We start from the raw sequence: 18903 nt of genomic DNA on the forward strand, positions 1-18903 counted from the left end.
TGCACACTTTTACAGGATACTTTTACAGGATACTTTCACAGGATACTTTTACAGGATATTTTTTGAAGGATATTTTTTACAGGATACTTTTTCAGGATACTTTTACAGGATACTTTTACAGGATACTTTAAAGGATACTTTTAAAGGATATTTTTAAAAGATATTTTTAAAGGATATTTTTAAAGGATATTTTTTTACATGATACTTTTACAGGAAACTTTTACAGGATACTTCTACATGATATTTTTGCAGGATATTTTTACAGGATATATTATACAGGATACTTTCAAAGCCTAATTTTACAGGATAATTTTGCAGCATAATTTTGTAGGCTTCTAACAAAAACAAAGATCGCAAAAACGAAGGTGGAAAAATAATTAATAATGGGTTTTTACACTTAATATTTATGTAAGTAACTGGCACTAACGTATGTTGAACCTATAGCCCAGGCTCCGGTTTGTAGGAACCTCTGACCGCGCACGCTCCAGCCACTGATGATGGTGAAGCTGTGAGTGCACAACAGGAATGCAATTTTAGTTATAAGTTCGATAAAGTTTTAAGTTTCAGTTATTGTTATCGTTATATTTATAAGTTTCCGTTATAGTTATAACTTATCGTTATAAGTTACAGTTATGGAAGTTTTAGCGGATGTAAGGTTCTTTTAGGATTACAAGGACAGCAGCACGCACGCCTCGATCGTGAGCCAATAACTATAACAAATCACATGGATTAACTTCACTATCAAGGGCGCACGCTAGTCCCAGCACGCTACTAGCAGACTCCAGACGTCGTGTGGCAGACGTCGGATGACAGACGTCGGATGACATACGTCGGATGACAGACGTCGAATGACAGACGTCGTGTGGCAGACGTCGGATGACAGACGTCGGATGACAGACGTCGGATGACAACCGTCGGATGACAGACGTCAGACAAAGTGCATTGCCGCCAGATCCGTGGCTCATATATGAATGGAGATCATGACTAAAGATAACCGAAAGCACTTGAACAGAAATATTTAGTAAATATCTGAACATACGTGAACAGTTTGCTATCTTGTTTTGCTGTAAATGAAAGGAGACCATAAGAGCAGTCACGACAAGACTCGTGATCAAATTGTATCTTGCTGCTTCCATCAAAGAACTATTTGTATGCAAATTAACTAAAGTTTAAATTTCCGGGTTCCATATAGTTATATATATATTAACCTAAACTAAGGCCACTAAATCTAAGGACGTAACCGGAACCGTGACCGGCTAGACCGACTTCAACAACACAAGTGAAGACTAACAACACAAGTGAAGATTAAGGCAGAAGTCGGCTACGCCGCTGTATGTGGTCACGTCACATGTACATGGGTTGCATCGTTTTAGACACTCCCCGCGCGAGGTTGATTTCCCAAAAATCAAAACATATATGCAATTAAATCTAAAAAAACTCTTGAATTTGAACAGATCCATCCTCATACAATAGCTTAATTCTATCTTTACATGAATTAGCGTAGGCTGACGGCGATGTTCAACCTGAGGAGAAACATTAGACACGGCAGGTAGCAAATTATCACATGAAATTAAACGAATAAGCTAGGTTGCATGACGGTATACCGTTTCACGAGTACCTCCTTTGAAAACATATGCTGCGGTCACTTCGCCCAATGAATCCCGCTCCACCTTGTTAACTCTGCCCATCGGGAAATGGTATATTTTAGTATTATTCTCTGTCAAGAGGACAATATCGCCGGGCTGCAATTCCTTGTGCAGGACTGGTCGATATCGGTCTGGCTTGTCCACCGCCTGCGATACATGAGTGGTTAGAAACTCCGAATGGTACAAGTTAATTATTCTCTCCCGGATTTTACGTCAACGCTCGTAGTTGTACATGATGTCAGATTGACGAGACCCAGGAACATACATATAGTCATCGTGCTCAACCGGCTGCAAATCAGGAACAACGTTTAGAGCCAGTCTCATAACCGCGCACCAAAATCTCAGGTGTGATAGGACTAGGTACATTTTCACAAGGCAAGGAGCGGAGGCATTCTTTGAATGCGATTGGACGTTTATTAGTTAAACTAGTGTCTTAAGCTATCAAAAATTCAAATACAGCAATTTTTGTAAAATGACATTTCGGATGGATTCATAAATCATATATTTCACCTGCTTTACGCAGACCTCCACCATCGATCCTAAAGAGCTGTTGTCCTTAGGGCAATGATGGAACTTGATTGGATCAATACCGTTAGAGTTGAAAAATTGCTGCGTATCGTAATCACTTGAAAAGGTGGAAATCAAGTTAGTACCAGCTTGAAGTTGGGTGCCCAGATCTGAAATTCAAGATTGGAACAGACCGTCCTCGAAGATGTGAAGCTGAATGGCTCTGAGAAAATCCTCAGTCGTTGCAGTATGACAAACATTCAGGTTCACTACACGACTCCACAAACAAGTAATGATCAAGAGCCAGGCTTTTCCCTTCGAGCTACCATACTTCACTGAAAAAGGTCCAATATAATCAACAAATACTGAATAAAATGGTCTTAGAGGAGGTCACTGTAGGGGCTTTGGTTAAGTTTAATGGGACGTTCATGAACCTTGCGACAAGGAATACATTGCTCAAAATTATTTTCGTAGTTCCATCAGAACGCAATAAATGCCTGAATGACAGAGTTGTTCGTGAATGCTTCTAATGATCAAAATTGTCAAAAGGCTGGTTTTAGGTAACAAGATTAGTTTGCAACTGTAGGCATTATTATGACCAAACTTGCTTCGCATGCGTAGCAAACCGTCTTTATATTTGAACAAATTTAGCTGTGAGACCAATTGAGGCATTTTACGTAGACCTTTATTACTAGATTCAAGGTAAGCCAACTCTTCAGGAAATTTTAATTTCTTATCAACAGCAACAATTGGATATAATGCAGCAATGTAGCAATTTGTTTTAGCTACCAGAATTTTACGTTTACGTGACTTTAAATTTAAATTGCAGAATAATGCTGTACACATTATATATAACAAGTTTCGTAAGGCTTGAAAATTTTTCCAGAGGAACAAAGTAGGAAGGTTTATCTGCTGGACATTGAACTGAATTAGCCGCGACTGTTTGGACGCAATTTCATCCACTGGCCTGCACAAACGATAAGGCAACAAAATGGTCAAGTCAGAAATTGCGAGATTGTCCTCCGACACGAGAGATGGACCCTTGTAATAATTGGTTTTCAATAGAACTCTGTAACTGCGTGGGCGGGTGAGATTATCTGCAGGATTGAGTTCGCCTGAAATGTGGGAAAAGGTAATTGGACATTTATGGCAAGTTTCCTCAAGTGAGCGTAGTGTTCCTCACACAGACGGAAAGGCTTGAATTTTTGCAAATTTAACAGCAAATGAATTAATACAATGAAGGCTCACCATGCTGTCAGAAAAAAGGAAAAGTTTTTCAACGTTAATGGGTTCTGCGCTGTATATACGCCGCTGTATAGGGTCACGTCATATGTACATGGGTTGCATCGTTTTAGACAGCTTCTTTTTACAGGATTGCAAGCTCTCCAGTCTAGTCAAATATCAACAGCCTTGTGGCCGCTCAAAATTTCATCCATATGGTATGTATCAAGTTTATACATACCCAAGTAAAATAATGTACTATCCACTAAATTGTTTCAAGAAAAAGCGTAGGGAGCATCAGTGTTCAGTAACCCCCGCTACTCAAGGGAGGAGAATGAAATTGAAGTTCTCCAGGAGCTGCCAGGCGGTAGAGAGTTGGAGAACATTGAGTTTGGACCAGAAGACATGGAAATAAGTATCAAAGAATTGGCGACGTTTTCAGCACCAGGACCCGACGGAATTCCGGCAGTGCTGTTGAAGAAGTGTGTCGGAGCACTGAAGGCTCCGCTCACAATGCTCTGGAAAGCTTCGATAACAGAGGGAATTATCCCTGAGGGTCTCAAAGTGGGACTGATAACGCCAATCCACAAAGGAGGTCCGAGGGACAGACCCCAAAATTACAGACCTTGTGACCTTGACCTCACATGTGATCAAGGTCTTAGAGAAGGTAGTGTTCAAGAGGCTTGTCCGGTATATGGAAGAGGCTGACCTGTATAATAACGGACAACATGGTTTCCGGCGTAATCGTTCCTGTTTGTCGCAGTTACTGGAAGGGAGTTCACCCTTGCAACATTCAAGAGACGACTGGACAAGTGGTTGAGAAAGATCCCAGACTGTCCCGTAATGGGAAACTACCATCAGCAAGTGACAAGCAACAGCATCTTGCATCAGCTGGCCCAAAGGAGGGTAAATGACGGAACACGTCTAACTTTACATCCGACGACGACTCGGAGACGGAAGACGACAACGGCGGCGCATCAGCGTGACCGGGGACTAGGAAGTCCCGAACTCATCATAAGGTCATAAGGAGTATTTCAATGGCAGTTAATATTATCATTAAGAAGCACATTTGTTGTTTTTGGTCAAAAATTGATAAAAGAAATTAATAGATTTCGAAAATTTTAAAATTCTCTACGGGCAGGTGAATCTCTTTTCTTGAATTTTTTCCTCTATATCGATACTTACAACCACATTATCTTCACAAATATTCTCATACATGGCATGGAGTGAGCCATAATATTTGTTTAATTTATAACATTTCCATGTATTTTTGGTTATCATTCATGTATTTCATGATTTAATCTTTCTTTCAATAAAATTGCGTCTGTACATGGAGGGGTTTGATGTATATACAAATGACACCGTCGAGGAAGAGGACCCTACACCGTCGAGGAAGAGGACCCCACACCGTCGAGAAAAAGGACACCACACCGTCGAGGAAAAAGACCCAACACCGTCGAGGAGAGAGGACACCACACCATCGAGGGAGAGGACACCACACCGTCGAGGGAGAGGACACCACCCAGTCGAGGGAGAGGACACTTATGATCGCCATATCATACAATAATTATTTGTTTATTTGAATTTGTATTTATCTTTGCTAGTCTGAAGTTTTCCGAGCTCATCTTTAATTGTCTTAATTTGTTTTGATAGTATTTTTCTCCAATTAATAGTGCTACGTATGAACTAAATAAATGGTTCTTTCGAGAAAGACGTATTGTTAGGTAGAATATTTGGATTGGATTTAGTCAAGTAGTGGAAGTCGACTAAGAAGTCTCATGTACAGTGTCCTATGTGTATAGCGTCTGAGTTTACGGTCATGAATTATCAGTATCTTTGTTTTTATCTTTTAAGAATCGCTTACTACGAAAACTTTACGATCACAAATGGGTTTTATGTAGTGGTTGCCACGTGTAAACTGCGGCAGCGTGTGCGCAACGACATAAATTGGTACCGTGACCATTGCATGAAGTGAGAGTTAAGACAGTACCAGTACAGCTCCAGTAAACAAAAAAAAAACAGGTAAAATTAACACAATGTTATTTGTTGATTGTTTATTAGTGTTTTGTGTCTTCACACTCATAGTCATGCCATTATATATTTTCTTCATAAATTCGTTTACATTTCTTCATCATGGCGGCGTCCCTTGACTTACGCCAGGCAGAAGAAGAGGATTGTATATTAGAAAACTTGAAGCATATTGATAAATTTATGACAGCAGTAAAAACAAGAACAGGCATTATTTCCACCAAAACTAGAGACGAGCTACTCCGTGTTAAAGCAAACAACTTTGATTTAGCAGTAAAGGCACTAGAAGAGCAGCAAAATGAAATGAAGAGTGAAAAGGGCCGTGTAGCCAAGGGAGAATAAAAAAATATACACGAAAAGGATCCCAAAGAAAAGATACATGAAAACATCAGTAAACTCACGAAACTCTGACACTGACTCAACCAGCAACCCAAAGGACACGCTAAGTGAAATTCCAACAGCGAAGATGACACATCAAGCAAGAAAACCAGCAAACCCCAATCGAAGAATAAGCAACGCAGACGCACGGACACATTCACGCAGTTGATTGAAGCAGTAGGAATACTTGTTATTGTAGCGGGACGACTAGCTACATTCAAACATCAAGGATCTCTGCCCGCGGGTCCTTACATACGAGGTTGAGGAATTACAGAGTGCGATATAGTAAAGGGACACGTAACGTATTTGGTTAATCCTTTGATTATGAGCTTACACAATGGTCATGGTAATGGAAATACAATTACAGCATGCGAAAATGCAAACAAACGGTCAATGAAAAGAGTTCCGAGTGGAGCCCAGCTACAGACTAATGATCCCCACGCCCAACGAAAGATGCGTTCCTAAACTTTTCAGCTTCAGTCTTAGTCGGAGAACTGCGGCGACTTGAAACTAACAGCGCGACCCAAAATTGGTTCGCTACACTCCTCCCTCCCAAGACGTTGCACTATTCTCCGACAGTCGGACATATCACAGAAAATAGATAGCCCGTAAAAGATTAGGCAAAGAGATTGACTCATTTTCCATGATGAACCTGACTATACAGCCCGCTTTCAACATGAATATGCGACAATACTGTTAATACACAGTGATCAATAATTATTTCAGTTTATTTCAAAGAATAGTCTAGTCTTTTCTAGAACTAGAAGCAATCTAGTTATAATTACTCTGGCACAGCTTCACGCCATCATTATAATTAACTTCAGCATTAGCAACAATGAATTTGGCAAACTAACAGTATTACGTCTATGATTGAACACCGCGACAGACAAAGTCCATATAGTGGCCACCAAATTTTATGTTGTGGGAGAGCTTCCAACAAATTTATGCTAACCCCAAAAGGATAGTGAAAAATAAAAAAATTGGACAACCTCGAAATAAGTTGGCAAATCCAGGCTGCTGCATTTCATTAGAGAAGCTGATAACCTCTTAGAAAACGTGATTATATACTACCCCCTACCAATAAGATAATTACTTTAAAACTACCACACGAGTTATCAACACCACTATAAAACAGGACCAAAGGTGGAGAGAACCATCAGAGCTTCCTTCCAAAATTCTTGCACAGGAAACCTGGACTCCGTCCCAAAATCAGAGCGGCTGTAGTCAGATTAATTCAGCAGACACTAATCTGCATCATTTCCATTACAGTCGAGATTCAAAAGTCTTTAGCAAGAGACTTTCAAAAATTTAGGCGTCACTGGTCATTGGCGACAATGTTCCCCGCCAAGTCTCCGCTCCAGCACCATCTTCAAATTCAATTTACGTTAAAAACGCTAGGACAGAAATGCATTTTAATCCCACATCCACCTGAAATAACAGGACACAAGCGAATAAATTTAGATCCTACCTCAATACATCCACAGCGACAGAATAAAGATCGATCAGGCAACATGTCGGTATATACCCAAGACACTTTACAATTGAAACATTTACAAGTCGATATTACAATCTTAATAAATCACAGGGCACCCTGAGTCAAGAGTTCCGGGTGATTTTATATCTTATTTCAATTAGGGAAACGACTGAGTCAATAAACTTATCCGTCACTTAGAACGAAATCAGCAAAAAATAAATGCGATAATTTAAGAACAAGCACGAACGAGTTGACCATAACGTTACAATAAATTTAGTGGTATACTTATACTCAGATACACACCAGCAACCCCAAATACGATCATGGTTCGCGCTTCAGTGACCACTCTAAACGCCGTTCTAAAAGACGGGTGCAAATGCCACGCATCTTACTCTTCACCAGCGTGAACCTGGACAACTAAAGACGAAAGTATATAGCGCAGCTACAATATGAGAAAGACGTCAGCATTCTCTAACTTTGACGAAGATTCACGTATGAGTTTGAAAGAGTATCTTAGAATGTTTGTAACGTGTTGTCGGGAGAATTTCAAAGGAATGTCATTGTTTTGGATAGGAGAGTTGGAAGCCAAATTACACGGAGAGAAGCTACGAGCGTTCAAATCCGTTGTCTGTCGACGACACCTATGACAGTCTAACCAGGAAATTGGCGAAATGGTACAACAAAGAGTAGCTGCCGCGAAAGAGAAAACCGGAGCAACTTTTTCAAAGTTGAGTACATCAGTGGTGAAAGTTTTTATTTGCTGGCAACTAGATCAGAGAAGCTATTCAGCGTGGCTTTTCCTAAAAAAGATACACAGACGAGTAAAACACTTTCGTAGAATTTCATATCTCTGTTACCCTCAAATGCTAAAAGAATAGTTAGGAACCAAGTAATGAACATGAAGATGGAGAATTAGAAAATGAAGTGGGAGGAATTGAAGAAATTTGCTTGTGTGAGTGACGTGGAGAGTAGTGGAGAAGTGAAAACGACCGATACGGAGAACATCATTATAAATATCGGACTGTCCAAAAAGCAGAGTTTGTCAGTGCGATAGAAAAGTGCACAACTTGAAAACCGGATGACAACTTTACTAGACCACCTCAACAACTTATGGATAGGAACACAACATGTGCTTATTGTGTGGGGATTGGTCATGTCAAAACTAACTGTAGAAAAAATTGAATTTGTGTTTTTCTTGTGGATCATACGACCATTTTCTTAATAACTGTCCGAGGAACTTTAGACGTCAACCACAAAACCAGAAGTACAAATCGCAACCACAAGCATCAAACAAGAATAGAAGTCAACAGAAATCCTCAACGATACTCCAACCAGAAAGATCTTAGAAGGCCCTAAATTGCAAGTTATCCTCAACAGCGTAGACTGTCGGGAAACAAGATCGCTTCGGCACAGATGGAGGAATGTCTGGAGCAGTACGTAGGAAGACCTCCAACCACTCGAGACAGCATATGAACCCATGGCGTAATCGCTTTGCGGCGTTGATAAATGAGCTTCAATATGTATTTCAGACGCTGTACGTTCAACATCGACAACAACCCGTTCAACATCAAAAACAACTCGTTCAACATCGACAGCAACCCATTCACCCTCCGCACCAGCAACCCTTTTACCTTCCGCATCAGCAACCCTTCTACCTTCCGCACCAGCAACCTTGCCAAGATCAACCACAACAATCATATCAACAGCAATCCTTTCGATCTGAAAAGCGGCAAGAGATATTCGGTTATTTTGCAAATGCACCCGGCATGATGGAGGTGAGCACTTCCCAGGTATTTCAAGTCTTTAATTTATTAAATTTGTTACCGGGAAAATTGACTAAAATCCCGTTTACTGTTAAGGATAGGAAACTGAGTGCAGCAATTGATAGTGGAGTTGGTGTGAATATTATTAAGAAGAGCATTTGTGACATATGTGAAAGAGTTCTTGACGAAAGATTAAAAAATGTCATCGTGGGTTTGGGGAGTATCAAGGTAAAAACAATTGATAGGACTAATTCATAATGTGAAGCTATAGGATTAGGAAAATTTATCTGTGAATATGATGTTCTTCCTTCCTGATGATGTGCTGACATTCTATATTGTTTTAGGTTTACAATTTTTTCAATGTATTAAACAAGTGTCAATATGTCTAAACTCATTGTTTTTAGAGCGGATAGGAATGGATGCAGTATTTTTTTATATTGATGAAGACGGCAGTATTACTTATGTCATGCATGAAGATGTACCATTTGTGGCTGCTGAAGATACCGAATTGAGCTGCTCTAGAGTTAATTTTATGCTTGCTCAGTACAGCTTAGGAAAGGTACGTAGTCCAAGAAAGGCCGAATTAAGGAGGGGAAGAGGTTAGGATTTGTAAGTACGTTAGTAGAAGTAGAGCCAAGAGAAGAACCGTTAGATATGTGGTCAGAAGGAAGATACGCGATAAATTAAGCTAGAAGATAACATCGATGGGGATCAAAAGTCAGCTGTTTATCGTATGTTGGCCAAAACCCTGGCTGCTTTAAAAAAGAATGATGTAGATATAGGCAGGGATGAAGAAATCCCGCATAGAATAGAATTAGGCGATAATGCACCAATTCGGCAGAGACCTAGAAAATGTTCAGGACCAATTAATAGGGAAATAGATAGGCAGTGTGAAGAGTTGTAAGAAATAAGTATAATAGAGAATAGTTACTCGCCATGGAGTACGGTAGTCCCGTAGTGCCTGTTTTGAAGAAGCCCAGCCTTGGTAGTGTAGAGAGAGAAATTAGGATGTGCATAGATTATAGGAAGATCAATGAGAGGACCATCACAGAGAAATTTCCTATGCCAGATCTAGAGGAACAAATATACAGTGCTCATATTAGAAAAATTTTCATTAAATTAGACCTCATAAAGGGTTATTACCAAGTACCTTTGGAAAATAGCAGCCGAAAATACACGGCATTTCGCACGCTACACAGTCACTTTCAGTTCAAAACCTTATCTTTCGGTCACAAAAATAGCGATAGAGCGTTTCAGAAAAATATGCAGAGAATTTTAGCTGACGTTCGCTTCAATAACGTGTTAGTTTATATAGATGTCATATTGATTCTTAGAAAAACTTTGAGGAGCATTTAGAGTTAGTAGAGAAGTGGGTCAGAATAGTGTAACACATTAGGTCAAAATGGTATTTAAGTGAAGATCTCTTAATTTTTAGGAGTGAGGTTAGTTTTCTAGGTCAAGTCATAGGAGTAGAGGGGATTGAGTAGGAGCCAGACAAAATTCGTAACTTTCCAAGACCGACCAATGTAACAGATTTGAGACAGTTTTTTGGGGTTATTTAATTTCGGTAGGAGATTTCTAAAAGATTGTTCCAGCTTAGAAAAACCTTTAACTGAACTGCCAGGGGGCAACAAGAAGGTTAAGTAGACGTGGAATAACGAGATGAAGGCCGCATTCAATCAGTTGAGGGAGAAACTGCTAGGTGAGGTGACGCTCTCGTTTTCAGATTATTCGGAAGGGGGCAGCACCGGTCGAATTATTCGTTGACGCATCGGCTGTAGGGGCTGAGGATTGTCAAGTCCAACTGCAATAAGAAAAGTATAGTTGTATGTAATTCGTCAACTACATTTATCCGGCCCAGACAAGATATCCGACATTAGAGAGGGAATTAGTAGCCATTAGATGGGGTATGAAGAATTTTTCACCGTTCATTGTAGGTACAAGATTCATTTTATTTACAGATCAAAAGCCTGTATGTTATTTGCATAATATGGCAATTACAATTTCTAGACTTAAGTGCACGCTAAATGATCAATCGGAATTAGACTTTGAAATAAAGTACCGACCAAGGAAAGAAAATGAGATAGCAGACGCAATGTCACGGGTTAGTATAGCGCTCCCAATGCAGATGGTGAAGATATGGAACTTGGAGATAGTATACCTAGCAGAATTAGGGCGATGAAAATAGATGAGGGATGAAATTCATTCTTTGTTGCGTTACTAATAGGCCTGAATGACCTGAAATTTGATATTGACAACCTATATGTGTCTAAAAATTACTTGGTAACTAGTGAGAGATTGGTAGATGCACTCGAATACAACTCCGTTAAATTTAACATCAAGAATACGAGAGATATTAGGAAATCTTCAAAAGCTAGTAGGTGAGAGTTACATTGGGAAGAGTTAATTAGTGTAGCTTGTGAATTATTCAAGATAGAAATATGGGTGCATCACGGTATGCAGTGGCCAGTAGTCTACAAAAGAGAAAAGTATTCGAACGAAGACCCTAAGATTCTTCCCCAGTGTACTTCAGGAATCCGTTATAACCCCGCTACGTGCAGAATGAACAGTAAAAATTCAACTAGTTTAGTTAATAGTAAGTTAGTTAATCTTGTGCACGGTGTAACCCAGGAACCTATCAGACGAGAAGTAGAACCTACCGTTGATGTCGAACCAGATACGGTTGCGGTGGTTTGCTTAACAGAATGCAAGCACAATTCGTCTGTAGGTATTAGCTGCATTTTAGAAGTAGGAAATATCAAAATCTGTGCGTTGATCGATACTGGCTCGCAAGTTTAACTAATAGGGAAAGGCATAGTAAAGTTTTTAGCAGAAAACAATCAAGGGTTAGAGTTCGACGAATTGAATAACAACGTATTGGTAGGAATTAATGTTCCAAAGGCAATATTAAGGGGGAGCAGTCAAGTTTGAATGTAAAATGAATGGATTTGAAATAAATGAAAAATTACCATTCGCTATTTTGAACGATGATGATATGCCTTGCTGTTTTATTGTGAGCAAATTTCTTGATTTGGAATGAAATTAATTTGAATAGTCAAGATTCATGTATTAATGTCAGAGGAAGGGACCAACAATTTGAAAATTGTCCCATAAGAAAGTCTTGTCAGGATAAATCAATCTGTGTCCACCGTGTAGGACTCGCTATCTTGGCGCTTGCCGTTTCGACAGCATCTGACAATTCTAGCCCAGAACAATATAGGGATGACGCAAACTCAAACGGCGAAGATAAGATTGCTGAAAATTTTGTCTTTTCGCATGGTAATGTGAACGCTATTCAGAACAAAGATTTCGACATCAGATCATTGGAGAAGAAGCTGCCATCGTCAGAGACCGTACAATTTTAAAAGCAAAATTGTTTGTTTAGATTTAAGCGGTATGTCAAGAGTTTGTCAGTGTGGTAAGGAAGAACAATCTTTCCTATGTGCCGGTTTTGCCTTTTCTACTCATGGTAGATATAGTATTCAAGCTTCATTATCAGCTAACCCATATAGGTATTCACGAAGACGAAGCAGTAAAGAAATACGGTTTGATACATTACGGAGACTGAGTACCGGTAGCTCGACTGGGACAGCAGAAGAGCTATTAGACGGCGAAGCGTCCGACATATCAAAACTGAGTTGGCAGGGACTGCAGCAATCTACTCCTGTCAGAGTTACGCTCAAAGACGTGCTGTAGCGGAGAAGAACCTCTGAAGAGATAATATGCGTTTAAAAAATTACTTGTTATAGACAACACTTCTAAAGAATCCAGTGTCTCCGATGTTACACATGTACAATGAAATGATAAATTTATTATCAAATATTAAAAAATGAATTTTTTCATTTTATTTATAACATAAATGAAAAATTTACATTTTTCAATGTTATTCATTCTGTCAATTGATACATGCATTGTCTCCGACTTTACGCAAGTGTGCAAAATTTCAGATCGATATGACAGGTAGAAGTGTGTTAAATATCGATTATAAGTTATGTAGGAGACAAAAATATTTTTTTTTCAAATTTTTTTAATATCAGAAATGAATTTTTTTTATTTTCAAAATTATTTATTCTGTCAATTGATTCATGCATTGTCTTCAACTTTACACAAGTGTGCAAAATTTAAGATCGATTGGAGAGGTAAAAATGTGTCAAATATCGATTATAAGATTTATAGCCGACAGACAAACAAACAAACAAACAAACAAACAAGAAGTGAAGTTGAAGAGAAATGTTGTAAAATGAGGACCTTACGTATAGAAAAGAGTTTTTAGTATCGTCAGCGACAGCATTTGATGTAATCTATAATATTTTGATGTATAATACGATTTTATCATGCCTTTAATATTCTTGCTGTATAGAGACGTTCTATAGTAACCTCGGTTGATAAAATCAGGCCTGAGATTATCGAAATATATAAATATATTAGACCAGGAAAATGTATTCTATATTCTCGCTAATGTTCGACTGCTAGGAGTAAATTGAATGAAGTTTGTTGATCCTACTTTTTTTTGTATGAATCTTGTATTGTAGTGTTAGTGCATATGTAAAATGTACTGTTTGTTGTTCGCTGTGGGACTCAACGCGTACCTATAAGTGTACGTGTATATAGTAGTTGTGGAAATCAGTTTAGTAATTACTTACGTGGAACAAATGTACGTGATATCATATCCAATGGGTTATAATATTCCGTGTAATTTTTAAAGTCGGTCCCGACTCTTGGCGGGGGAGGGAATGTTATGATCGCCATACCATACAATAATTATTTGTTTATTTGAATCTGTATTTTGCTACTCTAAAGTTTTCTGAGCTCATCTTTATTTTCTTAATTGGTTTTGATAATATTTTTTCTCATTAATGGTCGTACTTGTAAACTAAACAAATGGTTCTTTCGAGAAGAACGTCTCGTTAGGTAGAATATTTGGATAGGAGGTAGTTAAGTAGTGGAAGTCGAATAAAGAAGTCTCAGGTACAGTGTCCTATGTGTAAAGCGTCTGAGTTTACGGTCATGAATTACCTAAAACATTACGGTCATGAAACATTACGGTCATGAAACATTACGGTCATGAAATATCAGTGTCTTATTTTTACCCTTCAAGAGACGCGTACTACCAAAACATTGCGATCAAAAACGAGTGAAACGACTTTTGTGTAGTGGTTGCCACGTGTTAACTGCGGCAGACTGTTGTGGGGAGGACACCACACCGTCGAGGGAGAGGACACCACACCGTCAAGGGAGAGGACACCACACCGTCGAGGGAGAGGACACCACACCGTCGAGGGAGAGGACACCACATCGTCAAGGGAGAGGACACCATACCGTCAAGGAAGAGGACACCACACCGTCGAGGTTAGGACAGACCTCAGTATTCAGCTGCTGATCAGAACCGCACCTGAAAAATGTAAAGATCGTCATAATCCGCAAGAGGAATGGAGAATAATAACAAAATTTAGCCTCAGCCTGCAAATAATGTTATCATTGTCATCATTGGTTCAACAGAAATTAATTTAAAATGAATTGCTCTGCATTGTTCCACATAATGAATCAAAATTGAGCTTTAAGAATTTTCTCAAGGTGTCATATGAAGAACTTTAAAAAATTGCAAGTCATTTATGCTGTCCTGTGTCAAAAGGACTCTTATGAAGTTCCTAAAATTGTGATAGTTGCAAAGGAATTATCAGGAGACAAGCCTGCTTGTAGGACCTCATCAGAAGTAAAATACAACATGTTTGAAGTCCCATTAACTTTTGATACTGCGCTAATTTCCAAGGCTCCTGTGAATTAAAGAGTGTAGACAGCTTTTTGTTCAGTTAGCCTCTTCTTTTCTGCATATACCCTCGAGTTTCTGAAATAGTACTATATTACTATGACATTAATTAAACATACTATATACAATATACATAAAAGAAATCAAGTTGTATTATTAATATTACCTAAGAGTATTACTTATAGTTAGGGTTATTAATTTATAAGAAAACAATTCTGGCAAGGAAAACCTGCCTCACCTTACATCATTATAAATTCCTTTGTGGGTGTCATTTCAAAAACAAAAAGTTTGCCAACTGATTCTCATATAACAACAAACAAAACAAATAACAAAAAAAACGTAGTTAAGACCAAACCGGAGGCCAATCATGTCTCACAACACAATTTTATCATTGTCCTTATATAGATACACAATGATGCAGCAACTAACCTAAGGTTTTAAGTGCCAAGTGTATGTACTTTCGGTTTGAAGAAATCAAACTAAAATGTAGAGGAAATCAATAGAAATGGTAGAAAGTTGCACTGAGAAATACAAAAAGAATAGTAAGAAGTTAAACTGCGTTCGGAATTAGATCAAAGACTCAATCTAGAATTGCACGATCCGCAGCATTAAAATCTCAACAGCCTAATCGATTGCATCATCCCAATATGAATATATCTTTGAATATAACTTTGATTGAAAGTAGATATAAATCTGTGTATAGTTCGGATATAATTGACCGAATTTGAATAGATACTTGAGTAATCTATTCGGTTGTTAAACAGTTATTATTTTCGACTTCCGTAGAATGTTCCGGAAATTCCGCTGGAATGCAGGTTGCTTGCTCCCAAGTATCGATTCAGTTGAACATGAGGCTTCTTAAGGAGGAGACGTTTTTTGTACACTTCATGTGACATTTATTTCTGTGTACTTTGACACAAGTTAGGCGAGTTCATCAGATCGTGAGTATAGGAAATATTTTCAAAACGTTCGATATATAAAAAAAAATTATTTTCCATCTAATTTCTGGATTACGGCCGGCATTTTGAAGAATAACAGAAGAAACAAAAGCTAATCGTTGAATCAGGGGGCGGGGCCTATACCTAATCCCCTTGCTCGGGGGTCTAACTCCCTTGCCTGGGGGTCTAACCCTTCCTTAAAACAGACTGATGGTAGTTCCAATGCGGGGGTCCCCACTTTAGGGGGAACCAATCAGCGTAGTTCAAAGCAGGTCTGCTCAATGTCTAGATAAAATTATTTTGATCCGTAAACGGATAATTGGATTTTTTTATCCAATCCCTAAAAACACATTTATTTATGGACGTATTACTTTGAAACTTGCTGTACATATGTAAAACAAAAATCTGAAACTTTTGTTCCTGTAATTTTTTCTAAAAATGAAAGAAAACTTGATATTCAAATGAAATTGCTAAAAATGTGGGCACTGTAAAATTTTCGTTCAATTACTGAGCTACAACATCGAGAGACATAGCGTTCTTTGTAAAGACCATATATAGCGAGTGATGCACATTTTTTCCAAATTCTTATTATTAGAGATGGGGTTATATTTTTCATTTTTTTTTTCAATTTTCGTCCTCTTATTTTGCACATTTTCTTTGAATTTCGCGTTTTGTTTCATATTTTTTTCGAAAAATTTACACGAACAAATAAGTCTAAAATTTCTGTTTTACAGATTATAGCAAATTTCAAAATGATCCGTCCGTAAATGTGACTAACTAGCCTTGACTTCCGAGTAACCAATTGCGTCACCTCTAATGTTCGGATGGTCTTAATTGTCACTCCCATCAATGATCGGAAATTAAAAGACACTTCCCTATTAGCTTAATTAGCAATGGCTTGGACTGGGCGGATTGACATTTCAAACAAGCTTAATTACACGTATTATAGATAAACGGCAAATTATAGAAAAACAAATCAAAACTAACGATTTTTCAGAGAAGTGAAAATTTGTATTAGGCGAATTAACAAATCAACAAAATGGATCTCTTAAAAAATAATGCAAAATCGAAGAGCTAACTTGCGTGGAGAGAACTAGAGTACGGAGTTCTGAGAATAAACGCACGATCCTACAACAGAAAATAAAAGTAAATACCTACACATGACAAATCAATATATTCACAAAATCACGATATTTTACTAAGTATTCACATCTTGCCACTATATATACCGCACGTAACTCACCCTGACGTCTGAGTGAAAATCTTATAAGAGGTGTCAGTACGCAAGTCGAGATCAGCAGCTCAGCTGACGGCTACAATCAATTTGACACCCACGTCAGAGCTGGTCGTACTTAATCTTTGCGTTCTGATAATCAGTGGTGAGAAAATTTGCATTGTACTTCATTATGTAAATGAAAGAGTTTCTTTATTCAAAAGCTCCCGTAAGGCGTGACCCATTGAGCAGACCTGTTTAAAACTACGTTGATGTGCCATAAATTAGTTGGAAAACAAAATTTTTAAATATATAATCCAAACTATAACGAAATAAAAAAAGTGACGAGATGATTGCGTGATACTGTTTTTAGATAATATATAGCAAGATACTATATCTCTCAATGCTGTGCTTTAAACATCATAGGAGGAGATAATTTTTTTAAGATGGCGTATAGTGGAAATTTTAATTGTTCAGTGTAGCCAAATAAGTAAAATTTATCGAAATAATATGCGTTTAAAAATTACTTTTTCAAGACAACACTTAATTCTAAAGAATCCAGTGTCTCCAATGTTACACATGTACAATGAATTTCTAATTTTATTTTCATATATTAAAAAAATAAATTTGTAATTTCTTTCTTATTTAAAAAAATTAAATTCTCAAAATTATTTATTCTGTCAATTGATTCATGCATTGTCTCCAACTTTACGCAAGTGTGCAAAATTTCAGATGGATTGGACAGGTAGAAGTGTGTTAAATATCGATTATAAGATTTGTAGCTGACAAACAAACAACAAGAAGGGAAGTTAAAGAGAAGTGTTGTAAAAAGAAGAAAATGCAAAAAAAAATTGCTTGATACCGCGGCTTCTTTCTTCCCATTGCCAATTAATCGTATTGAGGATAGCTTCGCGCGTCTTAATTAGACTTGTTCCTGTTCAGTTTAATGCGACTAATAAGCTATAAATGTGATTTCTCTGATATCTATATTTCTATAAAATGATCATTTTATAAAAGTTCAAAATGGCCTAACGCCAAAAGTCTTGCATGCACGTCCTTACTGTCAGCTTTATTAAACTCGTCTTGTTTGTAACTTTCAAACGAGTTCAAAAACTTTGCAATTAACGCAAATGATGATCTATAAATATTGTTTTTAAAACAAAAATTGTTGAAAATCGTTATAAAAAGTCATTTTATAAAAGTTCAAGTCAGCCTTACACAAAAAATATTGCATTTACATCCATGGTTCATGATGGTTGTTTCTTCATTGAACACGTCTTGTTTATATAGCCTTCAAACGAATGCAAACACTTTGCAATTAACGTGAATAATGATCTATAAATACAGATTTAATTCAAGAGATGTTTATAAAAAATAGTTATAACTGTTAATTTTATGAAAGTTTAAAACGGCCTCACGGAAGAAAAATGAAAGCTACCTCATCGCAGTTTGTTGCAGCCACTTTGCAATAATTCTCCCTACAAAATGAGATGAAAACACAGAAAACGTAATTCCTTCGTTTTTTATCCAGACCCTATACCTTAAACTCACACATATTCACGGAGAGAATTCCGTATCCGGAATTCCTGGCCATTATATCCGCCTGGTCATTATTAATAAAGTAGAGTTATTGTGGGTGAAGCAAACGTAGTCTGAACAGCGGCCGTTCGATGATGTTAAATTGTGATGATTCGATGATAATAGAGTGTGATCATTCGTTGATGTTAGATTGAGATCATTCGTTGATGTCCTCCGGCCAAGAGGGCAAAGGACGTAAAGAAAGATTGTAAAAATTTTTTATGATTGAAATTTGATCTTTTCAATCTATATAAATATTACTCGTCTCAACTACCTCCTTAACATCCATGCACTCAGCTGCTTAATCATGGAGCGATGTTAGAATAATTAATGATTGTCGTGGCCGAACATTCAAATTTCGCCTCTGTTCATTACATTGAAAAGCCGTCC

General features: G+C 37.8%; 1 long non-coding RNA gene across 1 annotated transcript; it reads right to left on the reverse strand.

Moving 5' to 3' along the window:
* Window positions 1-5413: 5413 nt before the first annotated feature.
* LOC108671469 lies at window positions 5414-12780 on the reverse strand. The gene is made up of 2 exons (XR_001930814.2): window positions 11678-12780; window positions 5414-10821 (listed from the first exon to the last, which is right to left on the reverse strand). It is a non-coding gene; the product is annotated as an uncharacterized LOC108671469 (long non-coding RNA).
* Window positions 12781-18903: the final 6123 nt, after the last annotated feature.

This window comes from Hyalella azteca, unplaced genomic scaffold (genome assembly GCF_000764305.2).
Source record: "Hyalella azteca isolate HAZT.00-mixed unplaced genomic scaffold, Hazt_2.0.2 contig781, whole genome shotgun sequence".
Taxonomy (NCBI): Eukaryota; Metazoa; Arthropoda; class Malacostraca; order Amphipoda; family Hyalellidae; genus Hyalella; species Hyalella azteca.